We start from the raw sequence: 16,167 nt of genomic DNA on the forward strand, positions 1-16,167 counted from the left end.
TTCATCCTCATCGCAGCACAAAAGTCAATTTTTTTTTATGAACCATCGCAATGGTCAAATGTGGCAAGAACACAAAATAGTCAAAAAAAAATTTTATGAACCATCGCAATGGTTAAATATGTTAAGAACAAAAAAAAAGTATCACATCACATTATATAAAAGGGAGAATGAATTAGGGAGACAAATAAAGAAGATATTATTAGTCATCTCTTTCACAATTTTTTTTCTCTCGCTATATATATATATATATATATATATATATATATATATATATATATATATATATATATATATATATATATATATATATATATATATATATATATATATATATGAGTGCAAACATAACAACTAAATAAAAACAAAAGTCAACCAAGAGTGACAGATATAGACACCCATCGTCATCAACAAAACAAAGAGCATATTAAGTTATTAAAGTATGGTGGTCTCTCCTATTAATGGTTCTTCACCTTTGTCACATTCCAATGGCAGAACAATACCCCTCTCTACTTTCTCACGCAATTCCTTTGTCAATGTTGAGAAGTAAGTTATCTTTCTTTCCACCTCCTTTTACAAGTTATATTATTTTCGTATCCCATTATTATTATTATTATTATTATTATTATTATTATTATTATTATTATTTTTAGACACAAGTTGTAACGACCCAAAATTTAGTATTCGTTATTTAATTATTTTATTACGCGAGGGCGTGATTTATAATTAAATTATTAAGCGGCGAATAATCATTTAGCGAGAACGTAAGTTAATGAGCGAGAAGTTATGTTGTTTGGGCCTTTGGGCGTGGAATAGGCATTGGGCCTAAGCCAAGTGGGCTTGGATCCATGAGAATAGAGAGAGCTATAAGTAGCATAAGTTTGGGTGAATAGTCTCATAAGTTACAATTCCATGAGAAGTTCAAGAGCTTAGCTAGGGCAAGGAGCTCATGAGGGAGAGGAAGAGCTCGTGGGAGAGAAAGAGAAGAGCAAGCTTGTGGATTCGTCGAGCTAAGGTACGAGAGTTAGATTACATATTCGTGAGTGATTCGAAAGAGGGGAGGATGTCGATTCCTCCATTCCCAAACTCTTTCCACTCTATTTTCTTGTGGGTTTTGTGGGTGATTTTCTTAATGAAAAATGGATTCTTTTGATCCTAACATGTGTAGTGAACTCATGATAGATGAGGTAAACAACTTTGGGGAGTTGAAAGTGGGTATATGTAGATGTTTGATCTATGATTTGCATGTTTTGTTAAACTTGCTTAAAACCCAAGAAATTGGCATGATTTTGATTATTTGAGGTATTTGGATGTTTGGAAGAGATGATTAATGTTCCTTGATACCATATATGTTTGAAATGACTGTTTATATGAATTTATAACATGTTTGGATGAATTTTTGAGTTGATTTGAGGTTAAACCGCCTTAGAAAACTCAAGAACAGATATTTTCTGGTGTGGTTCGCTACCTGTTCGCTACAGCGAACATGTTCGCTACGGATTCGCTATCTGTTCGCCATGTACCTGTAACCCTCTGATGTAGTTCGCTACCTGTTCGCTACAGCGAACATGTTCGCTACGGGTTCGCTACGGGTTCGCTACGGATTCGCTACGTGTTCGCTACGGATTCGCTTAGCGAACAGCACTGTGACAGCAACTTTTTGATAATTGTTTTAAGTGCAATTAGGCACTTGTAACATGGTTTAAGGGTATCCTTACATGTTTGTTGATACATGTTGATGTCGTTAATGCTTATTGTTAATCGTTATATGATTCGCACGCGTATGCAATGACTTGTAGTTCAAGTAACTATGTTTATGTTTTAGCATTAATTTGCAATGTTAAGGAAATGATGTGTGTTCTATGACATAAGTGTAAATGAAACTTTATGTGTATAAAAATGGTTATGCAGATAATTATCATGTGAATAATTATGATTTGAGTGATAGGATATTGTGTTATCCTAATGTGTTAGATGTTGGAATTGTGTTTCCGCATCAGTGAATGAATAGCTTCGAGCTAGATAGCGTCATGTATTTGATGTGTTTAAAAGTAATCATGCATTCATGAATAATTGTGTTATGGGAATCATGTGAATTCCAATAATAGATGAAAATAGATTATGTTTATGAAAAGTGGCCGAAGATGGGATTATGTTATCCGAGATCTGGAGCCCATATCCAAACATGATATAAAACTGTGTGACTCCTCTTTATGGGAGAGATGGTTGATGATAACCATATCCTACATGATATAAAACTGTTATTGAGCTTATCCAAGGGAGATAAGGTGGTTCGGTAAGTTCCGACGCATCCAACAAGATGTAAAACTGGGTTGGCTTATCCAAGGGAGATAAGATGGTTCGGTAAGTTCCGACATATCCAGCATGATATAAAACTGTTCTTGGTCCACCGTTGGTGAGACGCTTATCCAGCATGATGTAAAACTGTTTTTGGTCCACCGTTGGTGAGACGCTTATCCAGCATGATGTAAAACTGTTCTTGGTCCACCGTTGGTGTGACACCTTGGTACCACATGCATTAGTCGTGTCTAGGGATGACATGACATTGGATAATTGGCATTAGATGCATTAGGGTAAATGCACATGTATTTGATAATTGTTATGTGACATTATCTGATTGGATTGTAATGTGTTTTCCGTATGTGTTAAGCTTTGGTATTTACTAATTGTTTAATACTGTGATTGTTGCCATGTCTTGGTATATGAGTAGAGTCCGTCATGACTATAAAATGAACAAGTGTAGAGTCCGTCATGACTATAAAATGTACACTTTGGTAGTGTCCGAGAAGACGTGAAACTATATGATTGGTGTGTTTGTAAATGAATGATTAATTGGTAGTCGTATTTGACGATGTATGTGCGTGAGTTAGAAATGTATGATAGCGTGTGGAGTGTGTAGTATACTACTCACACTTATATTTATGTTTATGTTTTCTAACTCTCTGCTTTGTGTTAATTGCTGGACCTTTGGGGGTCCAGGTTGACAGGTTATGTGTTAGCCTCGTCCGAGTGCAATGGTGAAGCTCTGCTCTGATTGAGACACGGGAAAAAGGGGGTTTTTATATGTATATGCATGTAGTCCTCTTAGTATACTCTGTTGGTCTTAAGCTTTCATTTGAAAAGTATCCGTTTTGTATAACTAATAACGCATCGTTCGATGCGAGGTTTTGTTTTTAGTTCATTCGAATATTTTACTAGATAAATGTATTAGTATTATCTTTGAATGAAGTTTGTGATATTCAAACCAGCGCTTTATAAATCAGATTTTCAATTTTTCCGCTGCGTATTTTCGAAAAATATTTTATAAAGGCAGAGTTAATTAAATAACGGGTTTGGGTGTTACAAAGTGGTATCAGAGCAGGTCGTCTTCGGACTGTGAGGTTAGGTGTCAATCAGAGCCGGTCTGTGCATTCAGATCGAGTGAGCGTGTGCCAGTTGTGTCTGTCTTTTCTTGTTGTGTGTGCTTGATGCGATTGATACTTATCATTGTTATAAGTTATCAAGTCAAGTAGTGGTTGAGTATTTTTATGCTTAAAGTTTTAAAAATTTGTGTGGTTTGAACTTTTGGTTTGTAGATGCTTATTGCTAATAGTTGATGATCCGACATGATGTAAAACTGTATTGTTAATGATCCAGCATGATGTAAAACTGCATGTGATGAAGATTTTGTTGAAAACATAAGATTATTTTCTTTTGAGTAAGTGAAAATGAATTTTTCACTAGAGTGAGAAAGGAGTAGGATGTAAGTAGATCCTAATATGTGTTGTTATATGTTTGTTTATAACATGTGCTAGATGATTACTAGGCATTTGAATTGCTATGCGTTTTATGAGTAAAAACATGAAGATCTCATAATTCTATGTCGTGATTGTTGATGCATGATTCTAATTGTGCTTTCAAGTTTATAATGATGTTATATGCTTGAAGTTTTGGATTTTGTGGATTAGTGAGTCGAGAAAACGAGAGTTTAGTGAGCGTAAGTTCAAAACCGTAGCAGAGCACCCAGATTTTTGGATGTGCTCGCTAGGCGAAGAATGAACCTCGCTGAGTCTCGCTAAGTCTTGCTAAGTTCTGTGAATGTTTTGACTTGTCTCGCCGGGAGCTCGCTAGCGTTTGCTAAGCGAGGGAGCCAGACAAGAATTTTATTTTGTTGATGTCTTGTCCTAAGTTGATTAGATGTGAAATTCTTGTCTTCTTGTGTTTGCTAGGACTAGAATGAATGTGAATATGAATTATTGCTATGCAATGTTCATTTTTCTTGTGTTGTTTTGATTTCCTAACTTTGAGAAGTATAGGTTACTTGAATGCTTGCATGAATTTGTGTTAGTATTTAGGTATCGTGGGTTAGGTTTTGTCCCTTGTATGCGACATGCGTGTAAACGATGTCGATACTAGTTTCTTCTTAGGAAGAGTATGTTTAGAGACGATAGAGCCGTTAGGTGTGAGCACCGGATGTTCTAGTGGAAGTATAAAGGTGGGTTTGAGATAAGTGGGGGAGAAGATTTTGTCTCTCCAAGATGTTTCGAACGCGAGAAGTAAGGACGAATAGAGATGTTCTTGAAGTTGATTGTTTAAGATTGAGTAGCATTGTTCGAAGTGGAGTTCTTATTTGGAGAATACTTTGGAGGAAGTATCAGATGATCATTTCGGAGTGAGTCGGAATGAAGTTGTTTAGCCGTAGGGAGAATGTGGCCATTGGGGGACGATGGAGCAGATTGAATGTTAAGTGAAAACCGTTGCTGGGAAACGGAGAAGACGTGTACGTCGAGGGTAAGAAAACCTAGAGATGATCATACGACGAGTATGCGAATGGTGGGTACCTTGAGGGTTAAGTTAAGTGGGAAATTGATGTCAAGGATTGAAGGTGTGGTTAGGGAACTGAAAACCCGATTACAATAAGTGGGACTGGTGGTGTTTCTAGCGGAACTCGTAGCAAGAATGTTCCCTTGATTGGTTGTCTTTCACTTGATGGTTCATCCTCAAAGAGGAGGAAGAGTGATAAGGATGGAAGCTTTGTTGATGAAAAGTTTTCAGAGGAATCTGATGAGAGTTGTGTTGGAATCAACAAGACGGAGATCATGGTTGTTTGGAAATCAACTTTTGATAGTAGCTGAGATTTAAATACAGAATTACTAGGTGATCAAGAAGAGCCTAGGAAGGATTTACAAAGGTTGAGTATGTTTGAACCGAGTGGTCATTTCTTGGAAGGATTTGAGAAGCTAAGTGCGAAGTGTTACCTTTGGATGTTTAGGGATAAGAAAGTTAGCCTTTGGAAACGTGTCGAGCACGAGTATTAGAGAGACGTAAGAAAGTGACTTATGTCAAGTAAGAATTTGCGGAAAGGACTACCTCACACATAAGTGATGGTTGTGTTTGGAAAATGTGTGTTGAGAATTTAGAAGTGATGCTTGAAGTAAGTATCAGAGATGTTTTGTAGCAATTGGAAAATTATTTATGGAATGGAAAAGTCGGTGGAGACTAAGTGATGTTGGGAACATCGTATATGTTGGAGTAGTATAGTAATACTATGTGGTAAGGAAATAAAATATTTTGGATATTTTCATCATGGACGATGAAATGATAGTTAGTCGACGAGTGACTTAAGGTAATATTTTGGATAAAAGTACCTCGACGGAAAAGTGACATTGGAAATGTCGTGTTAAGGAACCTAGAAATTTGGATAAGAGATTGTTTGGAAAATAAAACAGTTATGATGGGGTTCGACGCAACGATTTGGGAATTGCGAAGGAAAAGAATTTGACGGTTGGAGATAATATATTTTTGGAATGTGTTAAGAACTTTGAGAAGTTGGACAACAAATGAGTGTAGAAGTTGTGCTACCGAATGAATGGTTGGAGTGAGATTCGACGCAGTTAAGAACTTATGGAGTTTGAAAAGTTGTGAAGTATGCAACGGAAGGGTCTTTCGGAGTATTTTGGGTTAATTGGTTTTGTTTTGGAGTGGTGCTGCGAGTACCGTAAGATGTTAAGAGAAAGTTTTAAGTAGTTTGAGGAGAATGGTTTATGCCATCATCACGATTGTTGACTATCTATCGACAAATCAAGGGATTAGCTGTCCTTGATCTATTGTTGATGAGTAGACGAAATTGTGTCGATTGGGATTGACTGATTTTGTCAAACTTGGTTTGGTTTGGAGTTTATATGTTTTGTTGGTACGAATTCGGAAGAAGTGTGAATTTGAATCGGAGTTGTGTAAGAGACCGTATCGGTTAAGGTGTTATGACTAGAGAACCCGTTGGTTAGAATGCAAGTTGGGAATTAGCAAGTCGGATGAGGGAGTTTATCCGGGGTTGTGTTTTAGTCGGGTAATTTTCGAGGGCGAAAATCTTTTAAGGGGGGTAGAGTTGTAACGACCCAAAATTTAGTATTCGTTATTTAATTATTTTATTACGCGAGGGCGTGATTTATAATTAAATTATTAAGCGGCGAATAATCATTTAGCGAGAACGTAAGTTAATGAGCGAGAAGTTATGTTGTTTGGGCCTTTGGGCGTGGAATAGGCATTGGGCCTAAGCCAAGTGGGCTTGGATCCATGAGAATAGAGAGAGCTATAAGTAGCATAAGTTTGGGTGAATAGTCTCATAAGTTACAATTCCATGAGAAGTTCAAGAGCTTAGCTAGGGCAAGGAGCTCATGAGGGAGAGGAAGAGCTCGTGGGAGAGAAAGAGAAGAGCAAGCTTGTGGATTCGTCGAGCTAAGGTACGAGAGTTAGATTACATATTCGTGAGTGATTCGAAAGAGGGGAGGATGTCGATTCCTCCATTCCCAAACTCTTTCCACTCTATTTTCTTGTGGGTTTTGTGGGTGATTTTCTTAATGAAAAATGGATTCTTTTGATCCTAACATGTGTAGTGAACTCATGATAGATGAGGTAAACAACTTTGGGGAGTTGAAAGTGGGTATATGTAGATGTTTGATCTATGATTTGCATGTTTTGTTAAACTTGCTTAAAACCCAAGAAATTGGCATGATTTTGATTATTTGAGGTATTTGGATGTTTGGAAGAGATGATTAATGTTCCTTGATACCATATATGTTTGAAATGACTGTTTATATGAATTTATAACATGTTTGGATGAATTTTTGAGTTGATTTGAGGTTAAACCGCCTTAGAAAACTCAAGAACAGATATTTTCTGGTGTGGTTCGCTACCTGTTCGCTACAGCGAACATGTTCGCTACGGATTCGCTATCTGTTCGCCATGTACCTGTAACCCTCTGATGTAGTTCGCTACCTGTTCGCTACAGCGAACATGTTCGCTACGGGTTCGCTACGGGTTCGCTACGGATTCGCTACGTGTTCGCTACGGATTCGCTTAGCGAACAGCACTGTGACAGCAACTTTTTGATAATTGTTTTAAGTGCAATTAGGCACTTGTAACATGGTTTAAGGGTATCCTTACATGTTTGTTGATACATGTTGATGTCGTTAATGCTTATTGTTAATCGTTATATGATTCGCACGCGTATGCAATGACTTGTAGTTCAAGTAACTATGTTTATGTTTTAGCATTAATTTGCAATGTTAAGGAAATGATGTGTGTTCTATGACATAAGTGTAAATGAAACTTTATGTGTATAAAAATGGTTATGCAGATAATTATCATGTGAATAATTATGATTTGAGTGATAGGATATTGTGTTATCCTAATGTGTTAGATGTTGGAATTGTGTTTCCGCATCAGTGAATGAATAGCTTCGAGCTAGATAGCGTCATGTATTTGATGTGTTTAAAAGTAATCATGCATTCATGAATAATTGTGTTATGGGAATCATGTGAATTCCAATAATAGATGAAAATAGATTATGTTTATGAAAAGTGGCCGAAGATGGGATTATGTTATCCGAGATCTGGAGCCCATATCCAAACATGATATAAAACTGTGTGACTCCTCTTTATGGGAGAGATGGTTGATGATAACCATATCCTACATGATATAAAACTGTTATTGAGCTTATCCAAGGGAGATAAGGTGGTTCGGTAAGTTCCGACGCATCCAACAAGATGTAAAACTGGGTTGGCTTATCCAAGGGAGATAAGATGGTTCGGTAAGTTCCGACATATCCAGCATGATATAAAACTGTTCTTGGTCCACCGTTGGTGAGACGCTTATCCAGCATGATGTAAAACTGTTTTTGGTCCACCGTTGGTGAGACGCTTATCCAGCATGATGTAAAACTGTTCTTGGTCCACCGTTGGTGTGACACCTTGGTACCACATGCATTAGTCGTGTCTAGGGATGACATGACATTGGATAATTGGCATTAGATGCATTAGGGTAAATGCACATGTATTTGATAATTGTTATGTGACATTATCTGATTGGATTGTAATGTGTTTTCCGTATGTGTTAAGCTTTGGTATTTACTAATTGTTTAATACTGTGATTGTTGCCATGTCTTGGTATATGAGTAGAGTCCGTCATGACTATAAAATGAACAAGTGTAGAGTCCGTCATGACTATAAAATGTACACTTTGGTAGTGTCCGAGAAGACGTGAAACTATATGATTGGTGTGTTTGTAAATGAATGATTAATTGGTAGTCGTATTTGACGATGTATGTGCGTGAGTTAGAAATGTATGATAGCGTGTGGAGTGTGTAGTATACTACTCACACTTATATTTATGTTTATGTTTTCTAACTCTCTGCTTTGTGTTAATTGCTGGACCTTTGGGGGTCCAGGTTGACAGGTTATGTGTTAGCCTCGTCCGAGTGCAATGGTGAAGCTCTGCTCTGATTGAGACACGGGAAAAAGGGGGTTTTTATATGTATATGCATGTAGTCCTCTTAGTATACTCTGTTGGTCTTAAGCTTTCATTTGAAAAGTATCCGTTTTGTATAACTAATAACGCATCGTTCGATGCGAGGTTTTGTTTTTAGTTCATTCGAATATTTTACTAGATAAATGTATTAGTATTATCTTTGAATGAAGTTTGTGATATTCAAACCAGCGCTTTATAAATCAGATTTTCAATTTTTCCGCTGCGTATTTTCGAAAAATATTTTATAAAGGCAGAGTTAATTAAATAACGGGTTTGGGTGTTACACAAGTTAATTATTTAAGGGGAAAAATTTGGTAGGGGTGATCCAGTGGCATTCCGGTCATATTGGGAGAAGGTGAGAGATGAATGTACGGTAGAGATCAAAGGTGACGAATGGATGAGTTACCTTGGTGATACAAACAACTTATGTTGGTATATGGTGCCACAAATGAGGGATGCAATTTTGAGGCTCCACAATGTGGTCGATAATACTGTCACAAAAGATAAGTTCTTAGTATTAGGGACATGTTCTTCTCAACTCTACCAAGCTCTTCTATATGCACTATCTCCTTCAGAATCCTCTCATCGTCCCATCAATGTTGTTGCTGCTGCTCCTTATTATTCGGTAATTTATCTTTAGTTTCAATTATTTTAGCTGAGTAAGATTTAGTTACAAACAATTTATTCATTTAAAAAAATATTTGTTCCTACAAATCTACTTTGCACTTTGTCCTTTGAAAATACAAAAGATATGTAGTTTGAGTCTCGTTGAATTTTTTTATGAATAACAAATATTTAAATTATATTTTTCAATTTCGAAAATTACTTCTTGAAATGGCTTGATCTAATGCTACATATAAATCATGACTTATTAGTGTTTGATCGAAAGGTTAACTGAGAACGGCGCTTGTGTTTAATTTGCAGGAATACAAAGACGCAACTGATATCTTGCAATCAAGGTTATTTCAATGGACCGGTGATGCTGCTCTGTATGATAAAGATGAACCTTACATAGAGGTTGTGACCTCCCCAAACAACCCTGATGGGACTCTTCGTGTACCGGTAGTGAACTCTCGAGTTGAAGGGAAAATCATTTATGAATTGGCCTATTACTGGCCGCAATACACTCCCATTACTGATCAGCTTGACCATGATGTTATGGTCTTCACATTCTCTAAATGCACCTGTCAAGCTGGTTCGCGTATCGGGTGAGTTCGTGATATCGACCATATTCTATGTTACGCTTGTTGTTGCATTTGCAATCTTGCAACAAACTCTTATATAGATATAAAATGGGAGAAAATAAGGTCTATATAGCCGGAATTACCATTGCAATGTTTTTGCTAATAGGTTTATTTTATTTTATTTTGTGACACGGGTGGGCATTTGTAAAGGACATTGAAGTTGCTAAAAAGATGATAAGATTCACACAGTTAAACTCCATTGGCGTGTCAAGAGAATCCCAAATTCGAGCTGCTAAGATGATTGGAGTGATTTGTGATGGTTACAAAAATTTAAAGTCCATTGAATCTGATCACCTCTTTTTTGATTATAGCAAAAGACTCATGAAAGAAAGGTGGGAGAAATTTAAGACAGCTATTGAGAAAAGCAAGGTTTTTACCTTGACCAAATACCCAACTTCCTATTGTCACTTCAACAAGGACTTATCTGAGCAATACCCAGGTAATATATTTTCACCTATGAAATCTGAAAACACATGGACACCAATAGTAAATCTGAAAATGAATTAATTAAATGTGTTACATGTTTCGGTGTCATGTCAATATTAGCCACCTGACAACACTTTCTATTAAAAATGTATGAGTTACATATTTCCACAAGTTATCAGTTTTTTGTTGCTTTTTTTTTTCACTAAATTTTTAAAAATTCCTATACAGCTTTTGCTTGGTTGAAGTTCGTGGAGGGCATAAAAGACGGCGAGAGTTATTTGGAAAACTTGAAGATTCGTACAAGAGGAGGGGAGAGATTTGGTGTCAGTTCAAAGTATGTTAGGGTTAGCATGATTGGTACAGATGATGAGTTCAATGAATTATGTACAAGATTGTCAAATGCCAAAAGAGAATGATGTTGGAACCTTCAAAAAATGTCGTATGTATCGTTAGCTAGTTAGCATGAGTTTCATCAAAATATATAAATATACATCATTTGTGCTATTAAGATAGAGGATGTGTGATGATTAAACAACATAGATAGGAGTCGTGGATCTTAATTATAAGTTCAATTTTGATAGAAATCGTTTATATAGAATTTAATTTGGGCCTCAACTGAGTTCATTTAGTCAATGATTTATATGTTTTAAATTCATAGTTTGTGTTTTCTTTACAAAATTTTACGAAATATTGAATTTTTAATAACATGACATTATTGAAATCATTTTAATAGCAAAATTTCTCCCAAAATATTTTCTATCAATAAGATTAATAGCTTTCGAAGTATTGCTGATGCATTATTTTAGCCATAAATGATACTCAAATGATCTTAAAAGTTTTTATAATGTGGCATTCTATCATTTGGCCACATTGAAAATTAGTAAATTAACATATTAAAATAATTCATTACAAACTTAGAAAACTCGTAAAGACATTTTTTTTTAATAAAAATTAAGATAATTATAATATATATCCACTAAATAATAGACAAAATCATACTAATCACATTTGTAGTAACAACAATAATGGATTCATCTAGCCACACTATGTTACTAACAACTGATGCATTATTAACTTCTTTATCACTCTTCCAATTTTATTCCAAAAAATAAGCTCTACAATCACCGATGTTTCCCAATAGCAAGTGATTCACCATCTATCACAAACAACTCTACCAAATTATGCGGAAACTTTTGATTATTAGTCAGCAAGGACAAAAAAGAGTTTTCCAAAGAGTGCCTCGACTAGAGTTGCCAAGATAAGTTGTAAAATAAAGTGAACGATGCTACAATGTTATTATAATGTTCTGTGTAATTTTAATTGATTGCAACACCAACGGTCATATGCAGTGGTATAAAAGAGGGGATAATGATGAGATATTGCTCTCGATCTCTAATATCTGGTTCTTTTAACTTATTAATTTCATCCTAAAATTTTGGTTCCTTTAAAAAACCAACACACAGTTGATGATGTTTTACTATTTGTATTCTTACAAAAACCATACACATTTATTAAATGAAATTTACAATTCCTTAATAAATTAAGAAATACTTCTACATGACCACAATTTAATTAATTTAATATAATTGAATAAAATTATTTATTAAAGAAGAAGATGGATCAACATATTAGAGGGGATGTTCCTAATCATATACCACGTATTTTGTTAAACATATAAAATAATATTATCTGCTAATGGATCATATACGATGGATTAGAGGGGAGGTTCCTAATAATATACAATGAATTTTGTTAATATATATAGGAATGTTATCTGCTAATGTAATTTTCATTTTGCTTATCAATTATTTTTTTCTAATATTATCACTATATTTTTTTTTCGTTGAATAATACTATACACATCCAATGTATTTAGGTGTTTTTTTAAGCTTAGATGACGGCGTGTCGATTCATCCTAATCGCAACGCAAAGGTCAATGTTTTTTATGAACCATCGCAATGGTCAAATATGGCAAGAACACAAAATAGTCAAGTTTTTTTTTATGAACCATCGCAATGGTTAAATATGTTAAGAACAAAAAAAAAGTATCACATCACATTATATAAAAGGGAGAATGATTTAGGGAGACAAACAAAGAAGATATTGTTAGTCATCTCTTTCACAATTTTTTTTCTCTCGCTATATAAATATGAGTGCAAACATAACAACTAAATAAAAACAAAAATCAACCACGAGTGACAGATATAGACACCCACCGTCATCAACAAAACAAAGAGCATATTAAATTATTAAAGTATGGTGGTCTCTCCTATTAATGGTTCTTCACCTTTGTCACATTCCAATGGCAGAACAATACCTCTCTCTACTTTCTCACGCAATTCCTTTGTCAATGTTGAGAAGTAAGTTATCTTTCTTTCCACCTCCTTTTACAAGTTAAATATATTATTTTCGTATCCCATTATTATTATTATTATTATTATTATTATTTTTAGACACAAGTTAATTATTTAAGGGGAAAAATTTGGCAGGGGTGATCCAGTGGCATTCCGGTCATATTGGGAGAAGGTGAGAGATGAATGTACGGTAGAGATCAAAGGTGACGAATGGATGAGTTACCTTGGTGATACAAACAACTTATGTTGGTATATGGTGCCACAAATGAGGGATGCAATTTTGAGGCTCCACAATGTGGTCGGTAATGCTGTCACAAAAGATAAGTTCTTAGTATTAGGGACAGGTTCTTCTCAACTCTACCAAGCTCTTCTATATGCACTATCTCCTTCAGAATCCTCTCATCGTCCCATCAATGTTGTTGCTGCTGCTCCTTATTATTCGGTAATTTATCTTTTGTTTCAATTATTTTAGCTGAGTAAGATTTAGTTACAAACAATTTATTCATTTAAAAAAATATTTGTTCCTACAAATCCACTTTTCACTTTGTCCTTTGAAAATACAAAAGATATGTAGTTTGAGTCTCGTTGAATTTTTTTATGAATAACAAATATTTAAATTATATTTTTCAATTTCGAAAATTACTTCTTGAAATGGCTTGATCTAATGCTACATATAAATCATGACTTATTAGTGTTTGATCGAAAGGTTAACTGAGAACGGCGCTTGTGTTTAATTTGCAGGAATACAAAGACGCAACTGATATCTTGCAATCAAGGTTATTTCAATGGACCGGTGATGCTGCTCTGTATGATAAAGATGAACCTTACATAGAGGTTGTGACTTCCCCAAACAACCCTGATGGGACTCTTCGTGTACCGGTAGTGAACTCTCGAGTTGAAGGGAAAATCATTTATGACTTGGCCTATTACTGGCCGCAATACACTCCCATTACTGATCAGCTTGACCATGATGTTATGGTCTTCACATTCTCCAAATGCACCGGTCATGCTGGTTCGCGTATCAGGTGAGTTCGTGATATCGACCATATTCTATGTTACGCTTGTTGTTGCATTTGCAATCTTGCAACAAACTCTTATATAGATATAAAATGGGAGAAAATAAGGTCTATATAGCCGCAATTACCATTGCAATGTTTTTGCTAATAGGTTTATTTTATTTTATTTTGTGACACGGGTGGGCATTTGTAAAGGACATTGAAGTTGCTAAAAAGATGATAAGATTCACACAGTTAAACTCCATTGGCGTGTCAAGAGAATCCCAAATTCGAGCTGCTAAGATGATTGGAGTGATTTGTGATGGTTACAAAAATTTAAAGTCCATTGAATCTGATCACCTCTTTTTTGATTATAGCAAAAGACTCATGAAAGAAAGGTGGGAGAAATTTAAGACAGCTATTGAGAAAAGCAAGGTTTTTACCTTGACCAAATACCCAACTTCCTATTGTCACTTCAACAAGGACTTATCTGAGCAATACCCAGGTAATATATTTTCACCTATGAAATCTGAAAACACATGGACACCAATAGTAAATCTGAAAATGAATTAATTAAATGTGTTACATGTTTCGGTGTCATGTCAATATTAGCCACCTGACAACACTTTCTATTAAAAATGTATGAGTTACATATTTCCACAAGTTATCAGTTTTTTGTTGCTTTTTTTTTTCACTAAATTTTTAAAAATTCCTATACAGCTTTTGCTTGGTTGAAGTGCGTGGAGGGCATAATAGACGGCGAGAGTTATTTGGAAAACTTGAAGATTCGTACAAGAGGAGGGGAGAGATTTGGTGTCAGTTCAAAGTATGTTAGGGTTAGCATGATTGGTACAGATGATGAGTTCAATGAATTATGTACAAGATTGTCAAATGCTAAAAGAGAATGATGTTGGAACCTTCAAAAAATGTCGTATGTATCGTTAGCTAGTTAGCATGAGTTTCATCAAAATATATAAATATACATCATTTGTGCTATTAAGATAGAGGATGTGTGATGATTAAACAACATAGATAGGAGTCGTGGATCTTAATTATAAGTTCAATTTTGATAGAAATCGTTTATATAGAATTTAATTTTGGCCTCAACTGAGTTCATTTAGTCAATGATTTATATGTTTTAAATTCATAGTTTGTGTTTTCTTTACAAAATTTTACGAAATATTGAATTTTTAATAACATGACATTATTGAAATCAATTTTAATAGCAAAATTTCTCCCAAAATATTTTCTATCAATAAGATTAATAGCTTTCGAAGTATTGCTGATGCATTATTTTAGCCATAAATGATACTCAAATGATCTTAAAAGGTTTTATAATGTGGCATTCTATCATTTGGCCACATTGAAAATTAGTAAATTAACATATTAAAATAATTCATTACAAACTTAGAAAACTCGTAAAGACATTTTTTTTTTTAATAAAAATTAAGATAATTATAATATATATCCACTAAATAATAGACAAAATCATACTAATCACATTTGTAGTAACAACAATAATGGATTCATCTAGCCACACTATGTTACTAACAACTGATGCATTATTAACTTCTTTATCACTCTTCCAATTTTTTCCAAAAAATAAGCTCTACAATCACCGATGTCTCCCAATAGCAAGTGATTCACCATCTATCACAAACAACTCTAACAAATTATGCGGAAACTTTTGATTATTAGTCAGCAAGGACAAAAAAGAGTTTTCCAAAGAGTGCCTCGACTAGAGTTGCCAAGATAAGTTGTATAATAAAGAGAACGATGCTACAATGTTATTATAATGTTCTGTGTAATTTTAATTGATTGCAACACCAACGGTCATATGCAGTGGTATAAAAGAGGGGATAATGATGAGATATTGCTCTCGATCTCTAATATCTGGTTCTTTTAACTTATTAATTTCATCCTAAAATTTTGGTTCCTTTAGAAAACCAACACACAGTTGATGATGTTTTACTATTTGTATTCTTACAAAAACCAAACACATTTATTAAATGAAATTTACAATTCCTTAATAAATTAAGAAATACTTCTACATGACCAGAATTTAATTAATTTAATATAATTGAATAAAATTATTTATTAAAGAAGAAGATGGATCAACATATTAGAGGGGATGTTCCTAATCATATACCACGTATTTTGTTAAACATATAAAATAATATTATCTGCTAATGGATCATATACGATGGATTAGAGGGGAGGTTCCTAATAATATACAATGAATTTTGTTAATATATATAGGAATATTATCTGCTAATGTAATTTTCATTTTGCTTATCAAATTTTTTTTTTCTAATATTATCACTATATTTTTTTTCGTTGAAAATA

At 34.5% G+C, this 16,167-nt stretch overlaps 2 pseudogenes; both read left to right on the forward strand.

The window, feature by feature from the left end:
- Nucleotides 1–439: 439 nt before the first annotated feature.
- LOC123899051 lies at nt 440–11,031 on the forward strand (annotated as a pseudogene).
- Nucleotides 11,032–12,728: 1,697 nt separating this feature from the next.
- LOC123898829 lies at nt 12,729–14,916 on the forward strand (annotated as a pseudogene).
- Nucleotides 14,917–16,167: the final 1,251 nt, after the last annotated feature.

The sequence above is a fragment of the Trifolium pratense genome, linkage group LG7 (genome assembly GCF_020283565.1).
Source record: "Trifolium pratense cultivar HEN17-A07 linkage group LG7, ARS_RC_1.1, whole genome shotgun sequence".
Classification (NCBI taxonomy): Eukaryota; Viridiplantae; Streptophyta; class Magnoliopsida; order Fabales; family Fabaceae; genus Trifolium; species Trifolium pratense.